This window comes from Scyliorhinus canicula, chromosome 13, assembly GCF_902713615.1.
Source record: "Scyliorhinus canicula chromosome 13, sScyCan1.1, whole genome shotgun sequence".
Taxonomy (NCBI): domain Eukaryota; kingdom Metazoa; phylum Chordata; class Chondrichthyes; order Carcharhiniformes; family Scyliorhinidae; genus Scyliorhinus; species Scyliorhinus canicula.
Genome location: NC_052158.1, coordinates 128,455,692 through 128,481,711, shown reverse-complemented (window position 1 = coordinate 128,481,711; position 26,020 = coordinate 128,455,692). Strand labels below are relative to the sequence as shown.

General features: G+C 46.1%; 1 protein-coding gene across 2 annotated transcripts in view; it reads left to right on the top strand.

The window, feature by feature from the left end:
* tnk2b (tyrosine kinase, non-receptor, 2b) overlaps window positions 1-26,020 on the top strand; it is a 405,837-nt gene that overhangs the window by 105,538 nt on the left and 274,279 nt on the right. The window contains exon 2 of one of the 2 annotated variants that reach the window (XM_038816361.1): window positions 8,353-8,513. The gene's annotated coding sequence lies outside the window, so the exon portion shown is untranslated. Of the gene's footprint in view, window positions 1-8,352; window positions 8,946-26,020 lie in introns of both variants that reach the window. The other variant, XM_038816360.1, reaches the window with a different exon arrangement.

Sequence of the window (26,020 nt, the reverse complement as noted above, 5' to 3'; positions counted from 1 at the left end):
CACCTGGAAGATCCCCTCCAAACACTCACCATCCTGACTTGGAAATATCTTGCCTTCACTCGCTTGGTGAAAATCCTGGAACTCCATCCCTAGCTGTACTGTGGATACATCTACACCACATGGACTGCAGAGGTTAAAAAAGGCAGCTCGCCACCATCTTCTCGAGGGCAATTAGGGATGGGCAATAAACGTTAGCCTAGCCAGCGATGGCCACGTCCCATGAATGAAATGAAAAGAAGATCCTGTAGCCACAGTGAACCTGTTCTTGGTGTTATATCTTGACTGTGCAGATGCAAGCTTTTGCTTTTATCACCGCCACCTTACACTTGTTGCTTCTGAGGAATATTGGTATAATATTTCAAACTGAAGCTAGTATTTCCACTATGAACAATTAAATGCTGTCCACAGTGAATAGGTAATTTTCCTGATTTGACCTTTAATGTGGAAGCAGCTTGACTGCATATGTGTATTTGAGTGAGATTGCTGCTAACATTGTAAATTAATCCAGATATTATGCAAAATGATTTCCTGCATCTTTGTAACAAACTTTTATCGGACCTATTCTATTGGAAGGATGTCTTTTAGATGGTTCTTATCTTTGTGGGGAAGCCATACATTTTTTTACAATGTGCTTGCATTATTAAATGTACATTATGCTGGGATGTAATCGTAGAATCTCTGGCATGGAGACAGGCCCTTCGGCCCAAATTGGTCCATGCCAACCAAAAAGCCCATCTGAGCTAACCCCATTATCCTGCATTTGGCCCATATCCCTCTAAACCTATCCTATCCATGTATCTGTCCAAATGCCTTTTAGGAGGAACTTCTTCACCCAAAGGGTTGTGAATCTATGGAATTCCTTGCCCAGTGAAGCAGTTGAGGCTCCTTCATTACATGTTTTTAAGGTAAAGATAGATAGTTTTTTGAAGAATAAAGGGATTAAGGGTTATGGTGTTCGGGCTGGAAAGTGGAGCTGAGTCCACAAAAGATCAGCCATGATCTAATTGAATGGCGGAGCAGGCTCGAGGGGCCAGATGGCCTACTCCTGCTCCTAGTTCTTATGTTCTTATGTTCTTATATGTTGTCAATGTCCCTACCTCAACCACTTCCTCTCGTAGGACAATCCACATATGTACCACCCTCTGTGTAAAAGAGGTTGCTCCTCAGGTTCCCATTAATTCTTTCCGCTCTTAACTTAAACCTATGCCCTCTAGTTCTCGATTCAGCAACCCTGGGAAAAAGACTGAGTGCATTTCATGCATCTCATGATCTTATACACCGTTATAAGATTGCCCCTCAGTCTTCTACGCTCCAAAGAAAAAAGTGCTAGCTTGTCCAATCTCTCTCGATAACTCAGTCCCTTGAATCCGGGCAACATCCTTATAAATCTTCTGCACTCTCTCCAGTTTAATAACATATTTCCTATAGCAAGGCGACCAAAACTGAACACAGTACTCCAGGTACTCCAGGTGCGGCCTCACCAATGACCTGTAGAATTGCAACATAATTTCCTAACTTCTATACTCAATGCCCTAACTGATAAAGGCCAGCGTGCCAAAAGCCTTCTTCGCTGCCCTATCTACCTGTGACTCCATCTTTAGACAACCATGCACCTGAACTCCAAGGTCCCTCTGTTCCACGATACTGCCTAAGGTCCTACCATTCACCGTGGAAGTCCTACCTTAGAACATAGAACATAGAACATAGAACAGTACAGCACAGAACAGGCCCTTCGGCCCTCGATGTTGTGCCGAGCCATGATCACCCTACTCAAGTCAACGTATCCACCCTATACCAGTAACCCAACACCCCCACCCCCCCTTAACCTTACTTTTTAGGAAACTACGGGCAATTTAGCATGGCCAATCCACCTAACCCGCACATCTTTGGACTGTGGGAGGAAACCGGAGCACCCGGAGGAAACCCACGTACACACGGGGAGGACGTGCAGACTCCGCACAGACAGTGACCCAGCCTGGAATCGAACCTGGGACCCTGGAGCTGTGAAGCATTTATGCTAACCACCATGCTACCGTGCTGCCTTATTTGACTTGATTTGATTTGACTTTCCAAAATGCAACACTTATCATTTATCTGTATTGAACTCCATTTGCAATTTCTCGGCCCACTTCCCCAGCTGATCAAGATCCTGATGCAATTTTTGATAACTTTCCTCACTGTCTACAATACAGTACCACCTATTTTCATGTTATCTGCAGACTTACTGATCATGCTTTGTACATTCTCATCCAAATCGTTGATATAGATAACAAACAGCAATGGGCCCAGCACTGACCTCCAGTCCGACAAGCATCATGATTCTCTGCTTCCGAGCATCAAGCCAATTGTAAATCGAATTTGCCATCTCTCCCTGGATTCCATGTAATCTAACCTTCCAGAGTAGCCTACCATGTGGAACTTAATCAAAGGCCTTACTGAAGTCCATATAGACTACGTCTACTGCCCTGCCCTCATCAACCTTCCTGGTCACTTCATCAAAGAACTCTACAAATTTGTAAACTGTGCTGTATTGTTCTATGTTCTATGATCTTCCATGCACAAAACCATGCTGACTACTCTTAATCAAACCCTGACTTTCTAAATGCCTGTATATCCTATCCCTCAGAATCCTCTCCAGTAACTTACCGACCACAGATCTTAGGCTTACCGGTCTATAATTCCTAGTGTTCTTAAATAAGGGCACAGCATTTGCTACCCTTCAGTCTTCTGGTACCTCACCCGTGGCTAACGAGGATGCGAATATCTCAGCCTCACCCGTGGCTAACGAGGATGCAAATATCTCAGCCAGGGCTCCTGCAATTTCTTCTCTAGCCTCACTCAGTATTCTTAGATATACTTGGTCAGGGCCAGGAGATTTATCCACCTTCATACATTTTAATACGTCCATCACCTCATCTACTGTAATGCGAACTGTCCCTAATATATCGCCACTAACCTTCCCAGGTACCTAAGTCCTCATGTCTTTCTCCACAATAAACACAGGAGAAATATTCATTGAGAACCTTGCCCATCTCCTATGGTTCCACACATATGTATGCACTTTGATCCTTGAGGTGTCCTATTCTCTCTCCAGTTAATATTTTTCCTTTAACATACTTGAAGAATGCCTTTGGATTCACCTTAATCCTCTCAGCCAAAGCTACCTCATGCCCCCTTTTGGCCCTTCTAATTTCCTTCTTGAGTATACTCCTGAATCCCCTGTACACCTCCAGGGAATCCCTTGATTCCAGCTGCTTGTACCTGAGCCATGCCTCCTTTTTCCTGGCCAAAACCTCAATATGTCTTGTCATCCAGAGTTCCCTACTCATGCCAGCATGTCCTGCACCCTAACAGGAACATATAGTTCCTGAACAGGAACATATAGACCTATATCACTTGCCGGAGGCCCCTTTGCCCTCAAACAAGCTACTCCAATGAACCCTTGCAAGCTCCTGTCTAATTCCATTAAAATTCGCCTTGCCTCAATTTAGAACTTGCACCTATGGACCAGTTTTGTTCCTTTCTAAAACTCTTTTTAAATTAATAGAACTACGGTCTCTGGTCCCAAATTGGTCCCCCACTGTCACCTCGGTCACTTGCCCGGCCCTATTACATCCACACACTGCCTGAGGAAACTTTTCTGGAGATACTTAACAAATTTCATCCCACTATGGCAGTCCCACTCTATGATAAGAAAATTAAAATCCCCTATGATAACAACCCTGTTACTCCTGCAAGTCTCCCCATCCTCTCTGCCTATTTGTTCTTCTAATACCCATTGACTATTTGGGGGCCTATAGTACAACCCCAATAAGGTCACCATTTACTTCTTATTTCTTAGTTCCACCCCCAAAGCCTCGCTGGATGATCCCTCGGTTGCTGTAATGTTGAATGCTTGTTGTTTATCAAGTAGCTATAAAGCAAAATTGTCTTGCTTCAGAGATTGTAATAAATCTGACATTGCTAATTATTATTATAGTGAGGGTTGTGCCATAGAGAATTTAAAAATAAAATTATGGTGTATTTTTGAGGGAACTTTCTGAACATGCAGGACAGGAGTTGGGCCATCCTGAAATATCTCATTTTCAGTTTGCTGGTGCCTGGTGATGTACTATACGTAACCGAAGTGTGTTTGCTGGTGCCTGGTGATGTACCATACGTAACCAGAGTGTGTTATCATCCAATTTGTGGTAAAAGAGCACTAAACTGTATTTCAAAATTGCTTTTAATATTCATTGGAACATGTTTTGTTACTGTCATTGATCGAATGATGATCTCCATTTAGATATGTAATATAAGTGGGGATTGACTACGAAGAGAAACTGTTACAATAGCTCTTGAAATCCTTGTTGACTAGACAGAACATGATTCTTTTTGTTTACATCAAGAAAAATGTATTGGTTGTGATTTTACAGGCAGGGGCAGTGAGGGCGTTTGAGTGAGAGATCTGCTACCAATGAGAAATACAGACTTTATTTTCTGGTATACGTAACTTGCAAAATGTTAACAGAGCCTTTTTAAGTTTCTTGGAAAATCTATTTATGGTTTCCAGTTGTTTTCAATCTTTATATCTTTGACTAAATGTTGTTAATGGGAGCGATTCTCCGGCCTCGTTGTGTTCTCACTCAAGCATAACGAGGCCAGAGAATAGCAGGAGATGTTAAAAACAAGATCCGCAGCAGGCGGCAAACAATTTGCGATGCAGCTGGACCGCTCCCGTAGGCGAAATCGGGAGTTCACCGTAGCGTGGCGAGAAACCAACTATTACCACTTAAGCCCAATTTCCATATAATAAATAAGAGCCACCCTATATCCAACGACCTCCTGTCATTCAGCGGCCTCCCCTGAATGACAGCAAATGCTCACCTGACGCTGATTAGTACTCCTTTTGAAAAACGTGAACCTGGCGGAAGGGCTTCTGTGGGGAGCCGAGGAGGTGAGTAGGTATCTCTGCTCACAGGCAACGAAGCCGGGGTGGTGGGCTCACCACCCCAATGCTTGGTTGGGGTGGGGAGGTCCTTGGTTAGGGGTGGGGGACCCTCGGCTGGGTGGACTGCCATGGGGTGGGGGGTGCGCTGGGGGGGTGGCAACTGGGGAGCACCCGCTGATGGCACCACCTTGCCAACCCCTGGATTGTGCGTACCCTGCATACCCTGTCCCTGCCTGTCTGCCCTAATGACCACCCATAACCCCCACCGACTGCCAAGGCCTCTGGGAATTGGCAATCGTCATTAAGTTAGCACTTCATTGATGCCAAGTGGATTCCCGTGGGTGGGTGGAATATGTGGCGTGTGGAAGTCATTGCCCAGCATCCCAATCAAACCTTTATGCCTGGACACTGTGCTTGAACACTGTGGGAGGCAACACCACACATGTAACATCCGAACACCTAGGGGATGGGACACAGCTCTGGGGTCATTTCCATGGCCGGAGGGTGGGTGAGCGCCGGTTGGGGGGTGCGGTGTCTGGAGAGATGGGCAAAGGGTCTGGTGGCCAGTTCACATTGCGGAAGCAAGTGACGGAGGCATTATAATGGTTGTTTGAAAAGGTGTTTAATGTACGATACAATACCCCACTCTCAATGGTGCCACATCCCCTATATCCGCACCCCTCCCCCGGTGCCCTCAGTGATCCTCAATGTGTTTTGCCCTCCTAGCTCTAACACTAGGTCCAGGTGTTTACCCAGGATGCACATCTGACTGAAGTGGAGGCAGCCAGCTGCATGCCTCGTCCCGTGGCTTTCGATGTCCCTGCTGGGCCTCCTCTCGGGGCTTTACAGGGCTCCCTGTATCATCTGTCTCTGCCACTTCTGGCAGTTCCCCATGGTCCACACCATTGTGTCAACGCCATCAGCGATGCTCCACAGCGCATCAGCAATGCCCACTTGCGACTGGGACAAGCTCCGCAGTACCTCAGCCATTCCCATCTGAGAACAGGACATGTCCCACAGAACCTCTTCAAGGTCGGCCTGGTACTGGGTGACATCCCTTAGCGAGTCGGGCATTCTGCCGAGGATCTCAGCGATGGCCATCACTGACTGTGCGACGTCTTGGACACCCTCACTCATGCTGCCGGCGACTTGCACTAGGCTCTCCACTGCGGTCGCTACACTAACCGTGTTGGCCACTCATTGCAATGAGGAGCAATCCTCTACTCCCCATGCCTCTGGGACTCCTCCAAGTGGCTGTGGATCTGCTGGAGTGATGCTGACATCTCCCTCTGAATGTCCCGGCTGCTCCCTAATGTCGCCATCAACTCCGAGTACCTATGTACCATGGGCTCAACATCAGGCTGGGACCCAGCTGGGTCCTGGGATCCAGGAGCCCACTGACCGCTGTCTCGCCTGGCAATTCCTGCCTCCACCTGATGTGCCCCCGAGGCCTGTCCACTAACATGTCACACCGAGGTGCGTGTATCTGCTCTGGTGGAGGGTGGGAATGACAGCTGTGCCGTGACTATAACAGTTGCATCCTCAGAGCCACGCTCAGAGGTGTTGTCCTCAGAGTCAGGAGGGGGTGCCACTTGGGATGGGCCGGCGCCGTCGGCTGGAGGACCTGCTGGAGAATGGACTTTTTGTCAGTGTGAGAGATGGGTCAGCTAGTAAGGCAATAACAACTCATGTTTGACAGGTCCTCACCTTTGTAGCATCCGTCAGCCTCTGTGTGGGTGACCAATCTGTCCTCGGCCATCCCAGTCACTTCCAGGGCATGCTCCTCCAAGGATGTGAGGATTCTTATGTCCGGCATTCCTCTGCCAGTCTGGGCCCTCAGAGACAGGTATGGGGAGCTTTTCCTGAGGAGACACAGAGAAGACATCGTTAACCACACATATAGTTCACAGTGGTGGGAAAAAGGGTTTGAAGGAGGGGTTGGGGGGGGTGTTTGAAGGGGGAGGGGGTTGACGGAAGGGCTGGGGGTCGGATGGGGGTTGGGTGGTCTCTTGTGGAGAGGGGGGGCATTGATGTCTACTCACATGTGCTGCCCAGTGTTGTTCTTGGCCTTTTTCTGGCACTGGAGGTCAGTCCTCCTGGTCACAGTCCCCGAGCTGACAGCTACCGTCACCTCATCCGAAGCAGCACCGGCAGCCTTGTGGCTGACTCTCCTGGACCCTCAGGGGAACATGACACCCATCCTGGCCTCCACGGCGTCGAGCAGCCTCCCCAGGTCACCATCCCCGAATCTTGGGGCTGGTCTCCTTGGCAGCATTATTGTCAGCTGGCTGGGGTTGGCTGAACAAGTGCAGCTTATGTGCTGCTCAAACCTGTTTGGCGGGGGGGGGGCTGGTGAGTGTGGTCCCGGTGAATCAGTGGGCGAGCCTTCATTGTAATGAGAAGTCCGAGAGGCCTCGTTAAATTGACAAATTAGCATTGAGTGGGGTTGCTGGGTTGAGTGCAGGAAAGCTCACGGCAATTCCCGCTCGCAAACACACTTAGAAATTTTTCTGGAGAATTGCACCCAATGTTTTTGTTTACTAACTCCCATCATTCAAGCCTACTGTTGAAATATTAATCTCATTCCATATCATATTACAATTCATATGACCACACAATGCATCCTTGTATGCAAATCCCTCCACGTCATTGTCCCTCCTTAACACTGTAAGCCCCACAACACTCTGATATATCTGTATTCAATTAAGTCTGGCCTCTTCTGCATTCCCAAATTTAGTTGCTCCATCATTGTTGGCTGTACCTTCAGTTGCCCGGATCCCAAGCTCAGAAATACCTTCCCTCCACCTCTCTGTTCTACCTTGCTTTCCTCCTTTCAAACATTCCTTAAAACCTACCTCTTGGATCAAGATTTTTGGCCATCTGCCCTAATAACTCCTTCTGTAAATTGGATTCATACTTTGTTTTATAATATTCCTGTGATATGCCTTTGGATGTTTCATTACGTTAAAGGTGCTATTTACATTTAAGTATTTAAATGTAAATTAATATTTTATGTGGATTCAGATACATCACCAGATTGTTTATACAATATGGGAACATCTCATCATCTTTGGACCCTCAGAAGAATTCTAACCTAGGCTATTCACTGCCCCTTACTGCACTTGGAGTTTCATTATGTACTGGTATGGTTGACCATATACATAGAAAGTAGCTATGTTCGGAGAAGATTGACTAGTTGTGTTAGTTCTATACTGTGTTTTATTCATGTAATTTATTCTCCTCGTTTTTTGAGGCATTTGAATGCTGAATGATGGATATTTGTATGCAAATATAATGCAGTAATCTGATGTGATTTGGCTGTCTTAAGACTTGATATAGCCTGCCTTGTTATGTACACGTACAGGGTGATGTCGGACAATTATTCTGCCTGTAACCTGTGAATATTTTCCTTTTTCTTTCAGCTCTTTTATACAGACATGAACACAACTAAATTACATAGGTTGGAATCGGCGATGATTTGCAATTATTCAACAACCTTTTATCAATGGCTGTTTTTTATGACAGTCGGTCCTACGGTGCTTTATCTGAAGGATGATGATCTCAGCCACCCCCAGCAGTCATTGTAAGGAAATCCGTGTCTTGCAACCTAATACCAAGCATCGAGGAAATTGAAGCAAATTATTCGGAGTAGGCCAGAGCCCAATGAATTTGTAAATTTCAGCTCCACACCCTCTCCTAAACATTAGCAGCGAAAATCTACGATGGCATTGTCTTTCACAGATGCAGGTGTCGTTGACGGATTTATAATTTATTTTTAAACAATTGACATAGCAAGAAGGAAATAATTGAGGTGGAAAGGAGCTGTGTACGGAAGTGTTTTGAATGTGGATCATTTTGTCTTGCATCTTGGGTATAATTTATTAAAAATGCCTGAGCAGTTTGCATACATCCGCTTTCATAAAGGATTGTAACACACCCCTGTGGAGACCTGATTCATGCTGATCTGCCATCAACCGTAGACTCAATCAGTGAGCATCTAGTGGTAAAGAATAAGGTATGAGAATATAAGAATATATGCTTTATTTTTGATTATTGGATGCTTATTTAAAACCATTTTCCATTGAATAATTCAGGCATAACAAAGTACTGCTATGTAAATGTAAAAACTAAAGTTGCCATAATTCTAGATGACCATAGGCTGCTTTCCCCTTTGATGGAGAGAGCTGACTGGTGGTGATTTAACTGAGGATCATCACGAGGGGCAAGATTGAGAAGGCAGGCCTTAGAGTAGAATAGAGTACCTGCAGTACAAAAGGAGGTCATTCGGTCCATCGAGTCTACATGGACCATCTGAAAGACCACCTTACCTAGGTCCACTCCCCATCCCCGCAGCCCCATAACCCCACCTAACCTACACATATTTGGACACTGAGGGGCAATTTAGCATGGCCAATCCGCCTAACCTGCACATCTTTGGACTGTGGGAGGAAACCGGAGCACCAGGAGGAAACGCACTGACACAGGGAGAATGGGCAAACTCCACACAGATGGTCACCCAAGGCGGGAATTGAACATGGGTCCCTGGCACTTTGCCACCGTGATGCCTTCATGAATAACCTCAGCCGGTGCGGGAATTGAACCCACGTTGTTGGCCTTGCTCTGCATCACTAACCAGCTGTCCAACTAACTGAGCTAAACTGGCCCCCACCTGTGTAAATGTAATTATAACCATGCAGTTTGTCACAAGATTTTGGACCAGACCCACAAGACACAGTTCTGGAATTTGACCATGCTTTTTGCCTCTTCGCTTCTCTCATCACCCATCATAAAAAACATTTATGCAATTACCAAACTGACGTCAAAATTCTTTGGGCAGAATAATTTTGAAAGCTGGTTGAAAGGCTTATATGTGGATTCTACTAGTAAATAGGGTTTGTTTTATTTTAACTAAGGCAAATGTTGTTTGGTACACAGTGACCGCACTTAGTTTAGTAGAATTATCTCCTCGTTAATAAGCTGAACATGTTCTGCATAATGTGACTGATAATTTAATACTTCAAGAAAATGTTCAGCAATGACTTGCTAAGCAGTCAATAGGGCAGTTTTGAGATAAACTATATTGTAGCTATGTATTCGGAAGTTTGCGGATGTTGCATGAATTTACAAGAATGTTCTCTGTATTCTATCCCTTGAAATCAAAGATTTATCATTTGCTGTGAATTGGATTAAAAGAAAAGTATTCTGGGATGTTCATTCGCAATGTGGCATCACCTTAGTACTGTACCAATCAACGAGGAAGATGTGCGGCAGAAGAGCTGAACAAATCCAACAGAAGCAGCAAATGATAGAAAATCAAGATAAAAAGACAAAATGCTGGAAATACTGTAACATCTGAAAAGAGTAAAGTGGATTATACTTTTGGGTTGGGACTCTTTTTCAGAATATCGTTTATAAAAGCCATTCTTTTATAATTGTGAATTTGATCATTGATGCGATCCTTTTTTTAAAATTTAGAGTACCCAATTATTTTTTTCCAATTAAGGGGCAATTTAGCGTGGCAAATCCACCTAGCCTGTATATCTTTGGGTTGTGGGGGCGAAACTGCAAACACGGGGAGAATGTGCAAACTCTGCACGGTCAGTGACCCAGAGACGGGATCGAACCTGGGACCTCAGCGGCGTGAGGCAGCAGGGCTAACCCACTGCGCCACTGTGCTGCCCCGTGATCCTTTTTAGAGTTTATTTGTGACCCACTTGTTCATTGTACTGTTTTTTCGGACCTATTTAGAAGTCAGTATTTTCTGATACCCTTTCGCACATACTCTTTTCAAAGCATTAACATCAAGTATTTGGATTTGTTGTCACATGTACCAAGGCACAGTGAAAAGTAGGGGATGGTTTAGCACAGTGGGCTAAACAGCTGGCTTGTAATGCAGAACAAAACCAGCAAGCGAGGGTTCAGGTTCAATTCCCGTATGCTGATTTGAAGGCATACAGTATGCTTGCCTGTATTGAGTACAAGAGTTGGCAGGTCATGTTACAGTTGTATAGGACTTTGGTTAGGCCACATTTGGAATACTGCGTGCAGTTCTGGTCGCCACATTACCAGAAGGATGTGGATGCTTAAGAGAGGGTGCAGAGGATGTTGCCTGGTATGGAGGGTGCTAGCTATGAAGAAAGGTTGAGTAGATTAGGATTGTTTTCGTTGGAAAGACGGAGGTTGAGGGGGGACCTGATTGAGGTCTACTAAATTATGAGAGGTATGGACAGGGTGGATAGCAACAAGCTTTTTCTAAGAGTGGGGGTGTCAATTACAAGGGGTCACGATTGCAAGGTGAGAGGGGGAAAGTTTAAGGGAGATGTGCCTGGGAAGTTTTTTACGCAGAGGGTGGTGGGTGCCTGGAACGCTTTGCCAGCGGAGGCGGTAGAGGCGGGTAAGATAGCATAATTTAAGATGCATCTAGACAGATATATGAACGGGTGGGGAACAGAGGGAAGTATATCCTTGGAAAATAGACGACAGGTTTAGATAAAGATCTGGGGCGGAATTCTCCGACCCCCCGCAGGGTCGGGGAATCGCCTGGGGGCGACGTAAATCCCGCCGTGGCCGGAATTCTCCATCACCCGGGAATCGGCGGGGGCGGGAATCGCGCCCCGCCGCTTTCAGGCCTCTCCCGCCGACGTGTTTTAAACCACCTCTGTGCCGGCGGGAACAGGTGGCGCGAGCGGGCCCCGGGGTCCGATCGCCGGGGGGGCTGCCCCCACGGTGGCCTGGCCCGCGATGGCCTGGCCCGTGATCGGGCCCACCGATCGGCGGGCAGACCTGTGCCGTGGGGGCACTCATTTTCTTCCGCCACGGCCTCCACCATGGCGGAGGCAGAAAGACCCTCTCCACCGTGCATGCGCCAGTGGAGACGTCAGCGGCCGCTGACGCTCCGGCGCATGCGCGGACTCACGCCGACCGGCGAAGGCCTTTCGGCCAGCCCCGACGCCAGGCGGCGTGGCTGGTTGGCGCCAGTCGGCGGAGCGGGAGCCACACCGGTGCGCACCTTTGGGGAGGCCCGACGCCGGAGTGATTGGCGCCACTCCCCTACGCCGGGACCCCCCGCCCCGCCAGGTAGGGTATAATTTCGCCCCTGGATCGGCGCAGGCTGGGAGGGCCAAAGGGCCTGTTCCTGTGCTGTAATTTTCTTTATTCTTTGTACCGGTGTCCCCGAACAGGCTCCGGAATGTGGCGACTAGAGGCTTTTCATAGTAACTTCATTGAAGCCTACTTGTGACAGTAAATGATTATTATTATTATTGTTCTGCGTACAGTCCAGATATCATTCCAAATATGAAAAAAAACATCGGACATACGATAGAGACACAATAAATATATAGACACAGTAGACAGACATTGGGTGAAGCATGCGGAGTGCAGTACTACGCAGTAGAGAAGATGCGTGGAGAGATCAGTTCAGTGTATAAGAGGGCCATTCAGGTGTCTGGTAACAGCAGGGAAGAAGCTGTTTTGAATCTGTTAGTGTGTGTTCTCAGATTTTTGTATCTCCTACCCGATGGAAGAGGTTGGAAGAGAGAATAACCACAGTGGGAAGGGTCTTTGATTATGCTGATTGAGAGTCAAGATTCCTCTTGCTTCCTCCAGTAATATGAGTGCAATTCAGGCAAAATCAGCTAACCCAGCGCAAATGTTTTGGCAATTTTGACCTGGTGAGTTATGGTATTTCAGTGATCTTTTACATTGGCTTAAGATTCAGTTTGCCTGGTCCAGATCTTGCCCAAAAACTGGCCTTGCCTCCAGATTGAATAGTTGAAGTTCCAGCAATTGCATTGGTTTGGGAAGGTTCTTAAAATTGCACTCATTTTCGTAGGTGACAGGCACTAGTAGGTCTGTTCTAAAAGTTAAGTCGTATGAAAAAATATCTAATTTGATAAGATACTGATTTGTGTGCACCAACTAACTCACTGAATGTTCAGTATAGTATTAAGTAATTTTCAGTGATTTTTAATTATGAAAACTCACCCTTATTTCAAATGCTTATTTTTGCTGATTAACCAATTTTAGCTGTATTAAGAACCACAAAGAAAATTACATGCACAAGAACAGGCCCTTCGGCTCTCCAAGCCTGTGCTGATCATGCTGCCCTAACTAAATCAAAAAACTTCTGCCCTTAACGTGGTCCGTATCCGTCTATTTCCTCCCTATTCATGTATCCATCCAGATGCCTCTTAAATGTTGCTAATGTACCTGCTTCCACCACATCCTCTGGCAGCATGTTAGAGGCACCCACCTCTCTGCATGAAAAACTTACCCCGCACATCTCCCTTAAACTTTCCCCCTCTCACCTTGAACCTGTGCACCCTTGCAATTGACACTTCCACCCTTGGAAAAAGACTACCCAACCTGTCTATGCCTCTCATAAGTTTGTAGACTTCTATCAGATCTCCACTCAGCATCTTTCCAGTGAAAACAATCTTAGTTGATTCTCATAGCCAACACCCTCAAGACCAGGCAACATCCTGGTGAACCTTCTTTGCACTCTCTACTAAGCTTCCACGTCCTTCTGATAATGTGGTGATCGGAACTGCATGCAATACTCCAAATGCGGCCTAACCAAGGTTTTATATAGCTGCTACATGGTTCCCCAACTCTTGTACCCAAAAGCTGGCTGATGGATGCAAGCATGCCATATGGCTTCCTAATCAGCCTGGCCACCTGTGTTGCCACTTTTCAGGACCAAATCCCTCTGCATGTTAATGTTCCTAAGGGTTCTGCCATTTAAAGTATAATTCATACCTAGATTTGATCCTTCAAAATGCATCACCTCGCATTTTTACAGATTAAACTCCATCTACCATTTCTGTGCCCAAGTCTCCAATCTATCTACATCCTGTTGTATCCTCTGACAATCCTCGGCACTATCAGCAACTCCGTCAATCTTCGTGTATCCGCAAACTTACTAATCAGACTATCCACATTTCCCTCCGGATCATTTAAATATGCTATAAAAAACAGAGGTCCCAGCACTGATCCCTGCGAAACACCACTGGCTACAGATCTCCATTCTGAGATACACTCTTCCACCGCTACTCTCTGTCTTCTCTCACCAAGCCACTTCTCGTATCCAAAACAGCCAGCCCACCCCGAATCCCATGTGATTTTTGTACCAGTCTGCCATGTGGGACCTTGTCAAACGCCATACTAAGTCCACATAAACTACACCCACAGACCTTCCCTCATCAAGTTTTTTTGTCACCTCTTCAAAATACTCAATCAAGTTGGTGAGACATGACCTTCCCCGTACATGCTGCCTGTCACAGACCAGTCCATTTTCCTCCAAATGTGCATAAATCTTGGGGGCATTTCTACGAGCCCCACGCCGCGGCGCAAACTCTTGGGCCCAATGTTGGAGAATCACCCCCCTTGTCTTTCAGTATCTTTTCCAAAAGCTTCAACGCCACTGATGTCAGGCTCACTGGCCTATAGAACAAAGAACAATATAGCACAGGAACAGGTCCTTCGGCCCTCCAAGCCTGTACCGGCCGTGATACCTACCGTGGCCAAAACCCTCAGCACTTCCTTATGCCATATCCCTCTCTTTCCATCCTGTCCATGTATTTGTCAAGATTCATTTTGAACGACGTTAATGTACATGCTTCCACAACCTCCCCTGGCAACGCATTCCAGGCACTCACCACCCTCTGTAAATTTGCTGGATTTTCCCTGGTTCCCTTCTTTTATACAAGGGAATAACATCAGCTATTCTCCAGTCCTCTGGAACCTCGGGCGAGATTCTCCGCAAATGCGGAGAATCGTAAAGGCTGCCGTGGGACAGGCCGTGACCCACGGCAGCCTTCACGGCCACTTCCGGGGTCGATTCTCCCCCCCGGGCGGGGCTAGGAGCGCGGCCCCGTGCGTTACGGTGGCGCGGCCTTGACGACGGTCGTCAAGGCCGCACGCCAAGCGTCACGGCGGCTGACACGGCCGATGACGTCAGCCGCGCATGCGCATGTTGGACAACGCCAACCCGCGCATGCGCAGTTGGAGTCTTTCTCCTCAGCCGTCCGGCAAGACGTGGCGGCTTGATCTTGCTGGGTGGCGGAGGGGAAAGAGTGCATCTGTTTTGGACGCTGGCCTGACGATCGGTGGGCACCGATCGCAGGCCTGTCCCCTCCCGAGCACAGTCGTGGTGCTACCGTGCCAATCGGGCCTCTAGGTGCCGCAAACGGGCATCTGGCGCCCGTTTCACGACGGCAGCGAGCAGGTGTGTTTGCTGCCGTGTTGAAACGGGCGTGAAGGCTTGGCCCATCGGCCTCGGAGAATCGCCGCTCGCCATAAAAAACGGCGAGCGTCGATTCGTGGCGTGGTTCGGGCGTGGGGGGGGGTGGAGAATAGCGGGAGGGCGTGAAAAATGTCGGGAGGCCCTCCCGCTATTCTCCCACCCGGCGTAGGGGGCGGAGGATTGCGCCCCTCGTCTGTGGTCAAAGAGGATGTGAAGATATCTGTTAAGTCCCCAGCTACTTTTCCCTTTGCCTCCCGTAGTAACCTCGGATAGATCCCATCCGGCCCTGGGGACTTGTCTACCTTAATGCAATTTAGGATACTCAACACTTCCCCCTTTGATATATTGACATTCTCAAGAGAGTTCACACACCTATCCCTGACCTCAACATCTGTCATGTCCTTCTCCCTGGTGAATACTGATACAAAGTACTCATTAAAGATTTCACCCACTTCCTGTGGTTCCTCCATTGTCCGTAAGTGGGCCTATTCTTTCTCTTGCTCTCTCTTGCTCCAAGTATATGCATAAAAGACCTTGGGATTCTCCCTAACATGTTTGCTAAAGACATTTCATGGCCCCTTTTATCCCACCTAATTCCACTTTTAAGTTCCTTCCTACTTTCAGTGTGCACCTTAAGGGCTTTGTCAGTTTTTAAATGCCTAGTCCTATCGTATGTTTTTCCTTTTGACTAAGATTACAATTTCCCTTGTCATCCATGGTTCCCGAATCCTGCCATTTCTATCCTTGATTTTTGTGGGGACAAGCCTGTCCTGCACTTCAGTCGACTGGCCTTTAAAAGCCTCCCACATGTCAGACGTGGATTTGCCCCTAAATAGCTGCTACCAATCCACATTCCCCAGTTCCTGTCTAATTTGGATGTAATTGGCCCTCGTCCAATTAAACATCCTCATCCGTGGGCCACTCTTGGTCCTTATCCATGACTACTCAAAATCTTATGCAATTGTGGTCGCTGAGCCCAAAATGCTTCCCTACTGAAACATCAATCGCCTGGCTCATTCCCTAATACCAAGTCTACTTTAGCCCCCTCCCTGGTTCGATTGTCAACATGCTATATCAAAAAGCCCTCCTAGACACATCTAACAAATTGCTCTCCATCAGAGCCCCTGGCTGTAAGGGATTCCCAGTCAATATGGGGGAAGTTAAAATCGGCCATCACAGCTACCTTGCTTTTTTCACACCTTTTCGGTATCTGACTACACAACTGCTCCTCTGTCTCCTGTGGGCTCCATTGTACACTCCCAACATTGTGATTTCACCCTTCTTATTTCTGAGCTCCACCCATAATGCCTCACTACAAGATCCCTTCAAAGTGTCCTCCCTCAACACAGCTGTGATGTGCTCTCCAATCAGCAATGCAACTCCCCACCTCTTGTTTCCCCTTCTGTCCCGTCTAAAACAATAATATCCCAGAATGTTAAGCTGTCAGTCCTGTCTCTCCTTCAACCATGTCTCCGTAATTGCAATTACATCATAATTCCATGCAGTAATCCAGGCTCTCAGTTCATCTGTTTTACCTGTTATACTTCTTGCATTGAAGCAAACGCACTCCAGACGTACAGTCCTGCTGAGCTTTGTGGCTTCCCTCTGCCTGCTCTTACTCTACTCTTTCTTTATCTCAGTCTCACTTTCCCCCCCAGTCTCTACACTTACGGGCCTACTGTTTGAGTTCCCATCCCCCTGCCACACTAGTTTAAAGCCACACATTCTCAATAAAACTGCACCAGGTTATTATTCTTAAATACATAAAGAAATCATTTTTAAATGGAACAAGAAAGACAAAACAAATACAGTCTGTTACTCTGTCCAATTGTGCTGCTTTTTGGAATGCTTCTCTGATGATGCAGATTAGTTTTAGTGGAAATTTTAACTTTCAATTAAGTAGTGCATATTCAAGAGAATTTTTGGCAGTTTCCCAATTATGCCCAAAGTGGAAATTCTACCCTTAAGTATATTCTGATAAGTATATTCTGATATCTAATAATAAAATAACATCAGAAGGCTTTCAACTTGGTAGGATGCCGAATGGGGATTAAAATCTGAATCCATATTAGTGTCTGGAGGTGGGCCTGCCGCTGAAGCGGAAATGGAGGCAGACTGACTCCAGAATGGGCAGATTAAAAGGGCTGCATCAATTCCCAAAAAAGCCCTGGCCCAGTGCTTCCAATGCAATTAATGTCTCATCTGTATACAGTTGAACCTTCTGACCACTTTAAACCTGCACTCGCCCCCTCATCCAGTATGCACTTTGTGAACAGAACTCATGGGCTCTATTCTAACAGTTGGAAGCCATTGGTTAGCCCATTAAACTCCGAGTAAGCAAATAGATTTTTCAAACCATCTTTGCAAGCTCTTGTAAAAGAATTTAGGCAGATGGATTGGAGCTAGCAGCCAATAAAACGAGTAAACGAACAGACTTCAGAACTGCAGTCTCAGCATATGTTGAGACTGAATACATAAAAGCGATGGGAAACTATCAAACATATATACACTGTTATCATGCAAAGCTGCCCTTTCAATGGTATCCATTAGGTGAGCTTTCTTAATTCAGCTAAAGACTTTTCTACATTTACATTGCTGGTCTTTTTACTTTGACAGCTTGCCAATTTGCAAAAGCAACAACTGATCAACACCGTTTAAGGGTAGTTACATCTTCCAATTACAGTGCTATCATAACTCATTTTAATGAACATAGATATAGCTTGCGCTATAGCTTATGATGATGAACTGTAAAGGAAAACTTAATTTAACTTACCTTTTAAACTCTTCCTGCCTCCACGCTGACTCCCGCCTTCACGCAGCTGCTATAAAAGTCCAGTCGTGTCGGTGAAAATGAAACAAAACTACCCGGGATGGGCTCTCAATGAACCCACAATGCTGTGGCATGCCTAGTTAATGTGAGTGGGCAGGTTCTGGGGTCCGCTTACCCCCCCCACCCTCATGATAATGGCCAAAGATGGGATTGGAGGCAGGACTTCAGGATGCCCTGCTTGGCAGAAATTTTCTTCCAGTCCCACCTCCATTTAGTCCCAATTAGGATAATGAAATTTTACAGAGGAGAATGTTGCCCATTGATGCATATTTAATTTGGTTCAAGAAATTTTTTTAGGGAGGATTTTCCTTTTGTGAAAGTGATTTTGTCATTACTAAAATAACTTAGAACATAGAACATAGAACAGTACAGCACAGAACAGGCCCTTTGGCCCTCGATGTTGTGCCGAGCCATGATCACCCTACTCAAACCCACGTATCCACCCTATACCCGTAACCCAACAACCCCCCCCCCCCCATAACCTTACTTTTTAGGACACTACGGGCAATTTAGCATGGCCAATCCACCTAACCCGCACATCTTTGGACTGTGGGAGGAAACCGGAGCACCCGGAGGAAACCCACGCACACACGGGGAGAACGTGCAGACTCCGCACAGACAGTGACCCAGCCGGGAATCGAACCTGGGACCCTGAAGCTGTGAAGCATTTATGCTAACCATCATGCTACTGTGCTGCTCACTAACTTTTTAATTCAATTTTTGAAAGTTCGATGCAAATGCTTATCGGTGAATTGAAACTGTCAAAAATAATTTTACTTGGGATTCTTAGAACCACTAAGCTCAATTACACTTTGATTTGATTTGTATCCTGGCTCAAGATGTGACCACATTGAAATCCACATCAACTGCCTTCACATTGCTCTTTGACCAACAACTCCCATGGTGCGACACAACCTTAACCATTATTTTTGAAATGATGTTAAGGGATTAAAACTCCCAGTGATTGATTTATAGGAAGATCAGCTGAACATTGCGAACTAAATGCAGGGGTATCGCTTCTTCCTCCAGGTTGCAATGAAAAAGCATATTTTATTGTATTTTATTTTTTTACCTGTTTTTTTCAGTTGATGCTTGCTCAAATTGAGAATGGCAAAGAACCAAAGGGGAGATGTTAAGATTCTTTTTTAACACAGTGAGTTATAACTGGGAAGGAAATTCAATTGTAAAATTGGATATATACTCAAAAAAGCATTTTGTCAGGCTTTTTAAAAAGAGGAAACAGATTGGAATTTATTGGAAACAGTTGCTAACCTCAGTAGTTCAAAGATCTTGAATAACTTAAGTTAATGTTGTAGCTACGAATATTAAGCCTGCAGTGTCAGGCTTTGTAACTTCTCTCGGCTGCTCTCTGATGATGCCACCACAGAATCACAGAATTGTTAATGTGTAGAAGGAGGCCATTTGGCACATCATGACCGGGATTCTCCAATCCTGCGGCCAAGTTCTGACGCCAGTGTGAAAAGCGGCGCGAGCCACTCCGGCGTCAACGGCCTCAAGTGGCAGGTATCCACCCCTTCCTAGGGGGCCATCAACGGCGCCGGAGTGATGCCCGCAGCTCCGGCGCCTGAAAGCCGGTGCGTCACAGCCGGCATGAGTCCGCGCATGCGCGCCACAGCCAGCGCGAGTCCGCGCATGCGCGCCATGGCTGGCGCAAGTCCACGCATGCGCGTGGGTTCCCGTCTCTGGCCGGACCCCGGGCAATATGGCAGAGCCCTACAGGGGCCCAGCGGGGAGGAACATAGGCCCCCACGGAACTAGCCTATCCACCGATCGGTAGGTGCCGATCGCGGGCCAAGACACCTTGGAGGACCCCCCGGGTCGGATCCCCCCCCCGCCCACCCACAAGGACGGCCCCCGCAGCCAGAACTCCGAGGCTGGGACCATACATAACCCACGCCGGCGGGACTCGGCCGAACTCGGTGGGCACTGGGCTCGTCGAGGCCCGGAGAATCGCCGGGGGGGAAACCACTTTCAATGGCCCCCGACCGGCACGGTAGCAACCCCATGGGCGCACGAGAATCGGCTCCCTGCCTTTATTCCGTACCCCTGCAAATTGTTTCTTTCAAGTAATCGTCTAATTCCCTTTTGAATGACTCAATTTAACCTGCCTCCACCACACTTCAATCCAGACCCAAACTATTCGTATGAAAAATATATTTCTCACAACACATTTGCGTCTTTTACAAATCATTTAAAATCTGTGCCCTCCCTTTCGTGATCTTTTTATATGTGGGAACAGTTTCTCCTTATCTACTCTGTTCAGCCCCCGAATGATTTTGAACATTTCTATCAAATCTCCTCTTCGCTTCCTTCTCTCCCAAGGACTCCAATCTAAAACTGTCCAATCTATCCTCACAACTGAAGTTTCTCATCCCTGGAACCATTGTTGTAAACCTCTTCTGCACTCTCTCCAATGCACTCACCTTCCTATAGTGTGGCATGTAAAACTGTACATAATACTCCAGCTGAGGCATAGCTACTGTGTTGTATAAATTCAGCATAACCACCTTGCTTGTACTCTGGCCCCAATTATTAAAGCCCAGAATACTATATGCTTTATTAACTGCTCTCTCCACCTATCATGACACCTTAATTGATATGCATATATACGTCCAGGTTCTCTGCTCCAGCATCCCTTTAAGAATTTTACACCTTATTTTATATTGACTGTCCATATTCTTCCTGCCAGAAAGCATCACCTCGCATTCTCCTCATCGAACTTCATCTGCCAACTATCTGCTCACTCCACCAACTTGTTTATGTCCTTTTGAAGTTATACACTGTTCTTCACAGTTTACAATCCACCTGCAACTTTTGAAAATATTCCCTGCACACCAAGATCTAGATCATCAATATATATCAGGAAAAACAAGGGTCCCGATACCGACCACTGGGCAACACCACAACAAACCTTCCTCCAGCCCGGAAAATGTCCATTCACCATTCCATTCTGCTTCTTATTATTCTATCAATATTGTATCCATATTGCTACAGTCCCCATTATTCCATGAGCTTTAACTTTTCTCACAAGTCTCTTGTGTGGCACTGTATCAAATGCCTTTTGAAAGTCCATATACACCACATCAACAGCATTACCCTCATCAGCCCTTTCTGTTACCTCCTCAGAAAGCCCCAGTAAGTTAATTAAACATGATTTGCCCCTTAGAAATCCATGCTGGCCACTGTTAATCACTTTCCTATTTTTTCCCTTTTCTCCTCTCTTTGATACCTACTTGGTTGATGAAGAATACTTATCAAATGTTTCTCCTTACAGTTGAGATTTGATAAGCATTCTTCATGGTGTATTAAAACAAACTTTATTCCTAACACAATATTTAAAAATCTCACACGAGAAAATAGTTTTCAATTGCCTCTTAATTGGTGGACATGGTAGAATAGTGGTTAGCACAGTTGCTTCGCAGCTCCAGGGTCCCAGGTTCGATTTCTGGCTTGGGTCACTGTCTGTGCGGAGTTTGTACTTTCTCCCCGTGTCTGCGTGAGTTTCCTCTGGGTGCTCCGGTTTCCTCCCACAATCCAAAAACGTGCAGTTTAGGTGGATTAGCCATGCTAAATTGCCCTTAGTGTCCAAAAAAGTTGGGTTGGGTTAGGTTACTGGGATAGGGTAGGGGTGTGGGCTTAGGTAGGGTGCTCTTTCCAAGGGCCGGTGCAGACTCGATGGGCCGAATAGCCTCCTTCTGCACTGTAAGTTCTATGATTCTATGAAACAGTGCTAATAAATACACTGACACAATAACCTTTAACTGCAATCTTTATTTCCACTCAAACAACAAAGCCATCTCCGCTCCAAATCCACTTTGAAATATAGTTAGCACTCCGGAATACTTGCTGTGCAGAGATGTCTTTTGAGATTGTTTGAAAAGATAGACCTGAGCCATGTCAGAACAATGCCGAATCGCTGGCTGTATTTATTTAGAAACGTCTCAGCTTGCCTTCTAGCCACAAACTAAAACTGAACCTCAACACCTGACTGCTTCAACCCCTAGTTCCTCCCATTAACCATATCCTCACACTGAACTGAGCACAATGTATTTCACTACGCCGCAGGAAACCCTCTTAATATAAACAAAAATCCATTAACCCAAACTTTTCGGTGCTTGACTTGCACCTCTGGCATCCAAAAAGCGCAGTTGCTTTGTAAACCAGGATTTTTAAAAACGCTGCTGCAGCAGTCATATATCCAGGCATTTAACTCTTACTCCACCAAATGCATATAATACAATGGGTGGGATTCTGGGCCGGAGAACCCCGCAAATGGGCCACGGCGCCCTGATGCCGGCACGTGTTTCTCCGCAGAGCAGAGAATTGGTGCCATTGGTGCCAGCGTTGTTGGCGCGACGCCGGTCCTGGGCCACTCTACGCGGCCGGCCCACCGATTCTCTGGCCGAGTCCCGCCGGCGCCGTTCTAATCTGCTCTGGTCTGGCGGGACCTCGGCGTTGAAGGGTCGGGTGGCGGCCTGTGGGTGGGAGGGAGGATCCGACCCCGGGGGAGTTGAGGGGGGCCTCTGATGTGGCCTGGCCCGCGATCGGGGCCCACTGATTGGCCGGCTGGCCTCTGTGGCTGAGGGCCTCGTTTCCTATGCGCCAGCCCCTGTAGTCCGGCGCCATGTTGAGTCGGGACCGGCGTGTTGAAGGAGGCCACTGTGCATGTGCGTGCTGGCACCGGCGCCACTGCAGATGTGCGCAACTGCGCCAAAATCGGTAGCTGGAGCGACGCGAACCACTCCAGCGCCGTGCTGGCCCCCTATAGGGGCCAGAATTACTCCTGGGAGCGGCTCGTTCACAGCGTCGTAAAACGCGACAGTGTTTACGACAGCGTGAACACTCTGCCGCGGGATTGGAGAATCCCGCCCAATATATCTGAAATTTCAGGCAGCACGGTGGCACAGTGGTTAGCATTGCTGCCTACGGCGCTGAGGACCTGGGTTCGAATCCCGAACCTGGGTCACTGTCCGTGTGGACTTTGCACATTCTCCCCGTGTTTGCGTGGGTTTCACCCCCACAACTCCCAAAGATGTGCAGGGTAGGCGGATTGGCCATGCTAAATTGCCCCTTAATTGGAAAAAATAATTGGGTACTCTAAATTTATTTTTAAAAATATATCTGAAATTTCTACATTCATCACAGGATTGGAGTGATTAAAATCAAGGATGTTCAAGAGGCCTGAATTGAAGGAATGAAAATCTCTTGGGGGATTGTAGGTTACAGAAATGGAGAGAGGTGAGGACAAAGCTGCAACTGAAAACCAGTTTTTAGTTTTCAGTTTTCTAATTTTTCTATTTTTATTTTGTCGATTTGATTTAGCAAGCATGTGTGCATAGTAGTAGGTTTGGGATTGTGGGATGAGTTCAGTTTTTATTTTCATGTTTCATTATGCAACTAAGTGCCAGATGTTAACCATATCAACAATCTATGGCACCTTTTAATGTAATGTAATAAAGAATCCCAAGGCATTTCACAGGAACATTAGTCAACAAAATGTCATTGAGCCACTTTATGAGATCAGATGACCAAAAACTTGGTCAAGGATGTAGATTTTAAGAGTGTCTGAAAGGTCGGGGCGGCACGGTGGTGCAGTGGTTAGCAGTGCTGCCTACACCACCGAGGACCCGGTGTTTGATCCCGACCCTGGGTCACTGTCTGTGTGGAGTCTCCCCATTTCTGCATTTTACCCCCACAACCCAAAGATGGTTTAGGTGGATTGGCCACGTTAATTTGCCCCTTAATTGGAAAAAAAATAATTGGGTACTTGAAATTTATATTTTAAAAAAGTGTCTGAAAGGAGAAAAGAGAGTTAGGGAGATGGAGCGGTATTAGGAGGGAATTCCAAAGCTTCGGACCGTGGCAACTGAACGCACGGCCACCAATGGGGAAATGATTAAAATTAGGGATGCTGAAAAGTCCAGATATTTCAGGGTGTTGTGGGACTGGAGGAGATTGGGAATGGCGAGGTCATGGAGGGATTTGAAAATTAGGATGAGAATTTTTTGAAAAGTTGTTGCTTGTCCAAGCGTCACTGTTAGTCAGTGAGTACAGGGTTGAATTGTGCAAGTTGAGACATGTGCAGTAGAGCTTTGGATGACTTCAAGTTTACAGAAGGAAGAAGGTTCGTGACCATCCAGGAGTGCATTAGAGTAGTCAAGTATAGACGTAACAAAGGTATGAATGAGTGTTTCAGCGCAAATAATCTGAAGCAAGGCAAATTTGACCAGTGCTCAAGTGGAAATAAGAGGCAAAATTAGTAAAATGTGATGATGGCAGATTCAAAGGAGATGGGGACAACACCTGAAGAGAGAATCATTAACAATTTGAGCTACCATTGGGATCAGGACAAGAAATGAGGTAGTCAGCAATTTAGTTGGAATAGGGTTGAGGGATCAGGAGGTGAATCTTCCAGACAAGGTGTTCTGTGACAGGGCTTGAGAGGAGGGAAACTACAGAAATGCGAGTTCAGGGCTAGGGCAAGGGGAGCAATACAGGAAGTTTGACCAGGCCGATGACTGGAAAGGAAGGTTGCAGCAGCAGCTGATTATGTGGTCTCAATCTTAGTAACAATGGTGAGCTTCATGCACTTATTGTTAAAGATGAGGCTTGCCTTTTATTTGATGGAAGGTTTTTAAATGCTATCAAAAAGTAATGTTGGGTATCTTGCTTTAAAGTGTCTTTTAAATGTGTGTCATTGCATGTAACATTGGCAGTTCCTGGAGCACACAGCTTGTGCAGCCAGCTGCCAGACATGTTCAATTCATCCAACAAGATGACTTTTTAAAATAGAATACCTGTACAAGTTTTCAAGAACTAATTTGATGAATTTGACAGGGTGTGGCCACTGGCTGTGGAGGGGTTGGCATTTAGGAATCAGTGCTGGTACCACCCCTCAGGGTCAAAGTAGCACTTTATACTGCTTTCATTTAGTTCTTTGGAAACATGTGCGAACTGAGCAATAGTTGTTTAAATTCGTTGGTTCTGTAATTCAGATACACAATATAAACAGCATAGATTACAATAATAATATCCTCACAATGAAAATTAAATAGGCTCTTTATCACCACTGAACGATAGTAATTGCCACTTTAAGTATTGTAATAGCACCTTTATTGTTGCCAACTGCTTTGCATTTGAGCAGTTAAGTAAACAAAATGGTGCTACTGCTTATCCAGATGCACGTGCAAAACCAACAAAAGGAACTTCTTTGGTTTATGATGCTAACTGATAGAACAAAATTGCGATTTGACAATTTAATCTGCCTTTATAATGAGTTTACTCTCCAGTATCAACATGATACTAGGCTGAAAGGTCAGCAGAGTACTGAGGAAGTGATGTTTTGTTGTGGGTGCCATCTTTCATGTAGGTTGTGTAACCAATGATTTATCTCACACAGGTTGAGCTATAATTTTATTTGAATAGCAGGTCATTTTCTTAGTGGAATTAAGAATAAATACTGCAGTTGCTGAAACTTTTTAATTCTGATGTAAATGCCTGAAATGTTAACTTGTCACTTCTCTCCAGACAAGCTGTGCCTGACCTGCTAAGAATATTTTTCGCGGTTTGTGGTTTTGTTTTCATTCTCGTCGGGGTACTGGTCAAAAATACTCCTTGAATCAACACCAACAAAAACAGTCATATATTTTCTATTTGTGGAAATTCGCCCCAAATGTTTTTGAAAAGCTATTTTGATTTCCTACTCAGTTGAACATTTGTATTGGAAGTAAAGATTGCACCACAACAAAAACAAAAACAAAATTCAGAAAGATATTAAAATTGTGTTTTACAGTGCTATTGCAAAGCAAATCAAATCACATGGACTGGATGGACTACACCCCAGGGTCCTAAAAGAGACAGCTGAGGAGATTGTGGAGGCATTGGTGGTGATCCTTTATGAATTACTGGAGGCAGGAAGGGTACCAGAAGACTGGAAAGTGGCTAATGTAACACCGCTGTTTAAAAAGGGAGGGAGGCAGAAGGCGGGAAATTA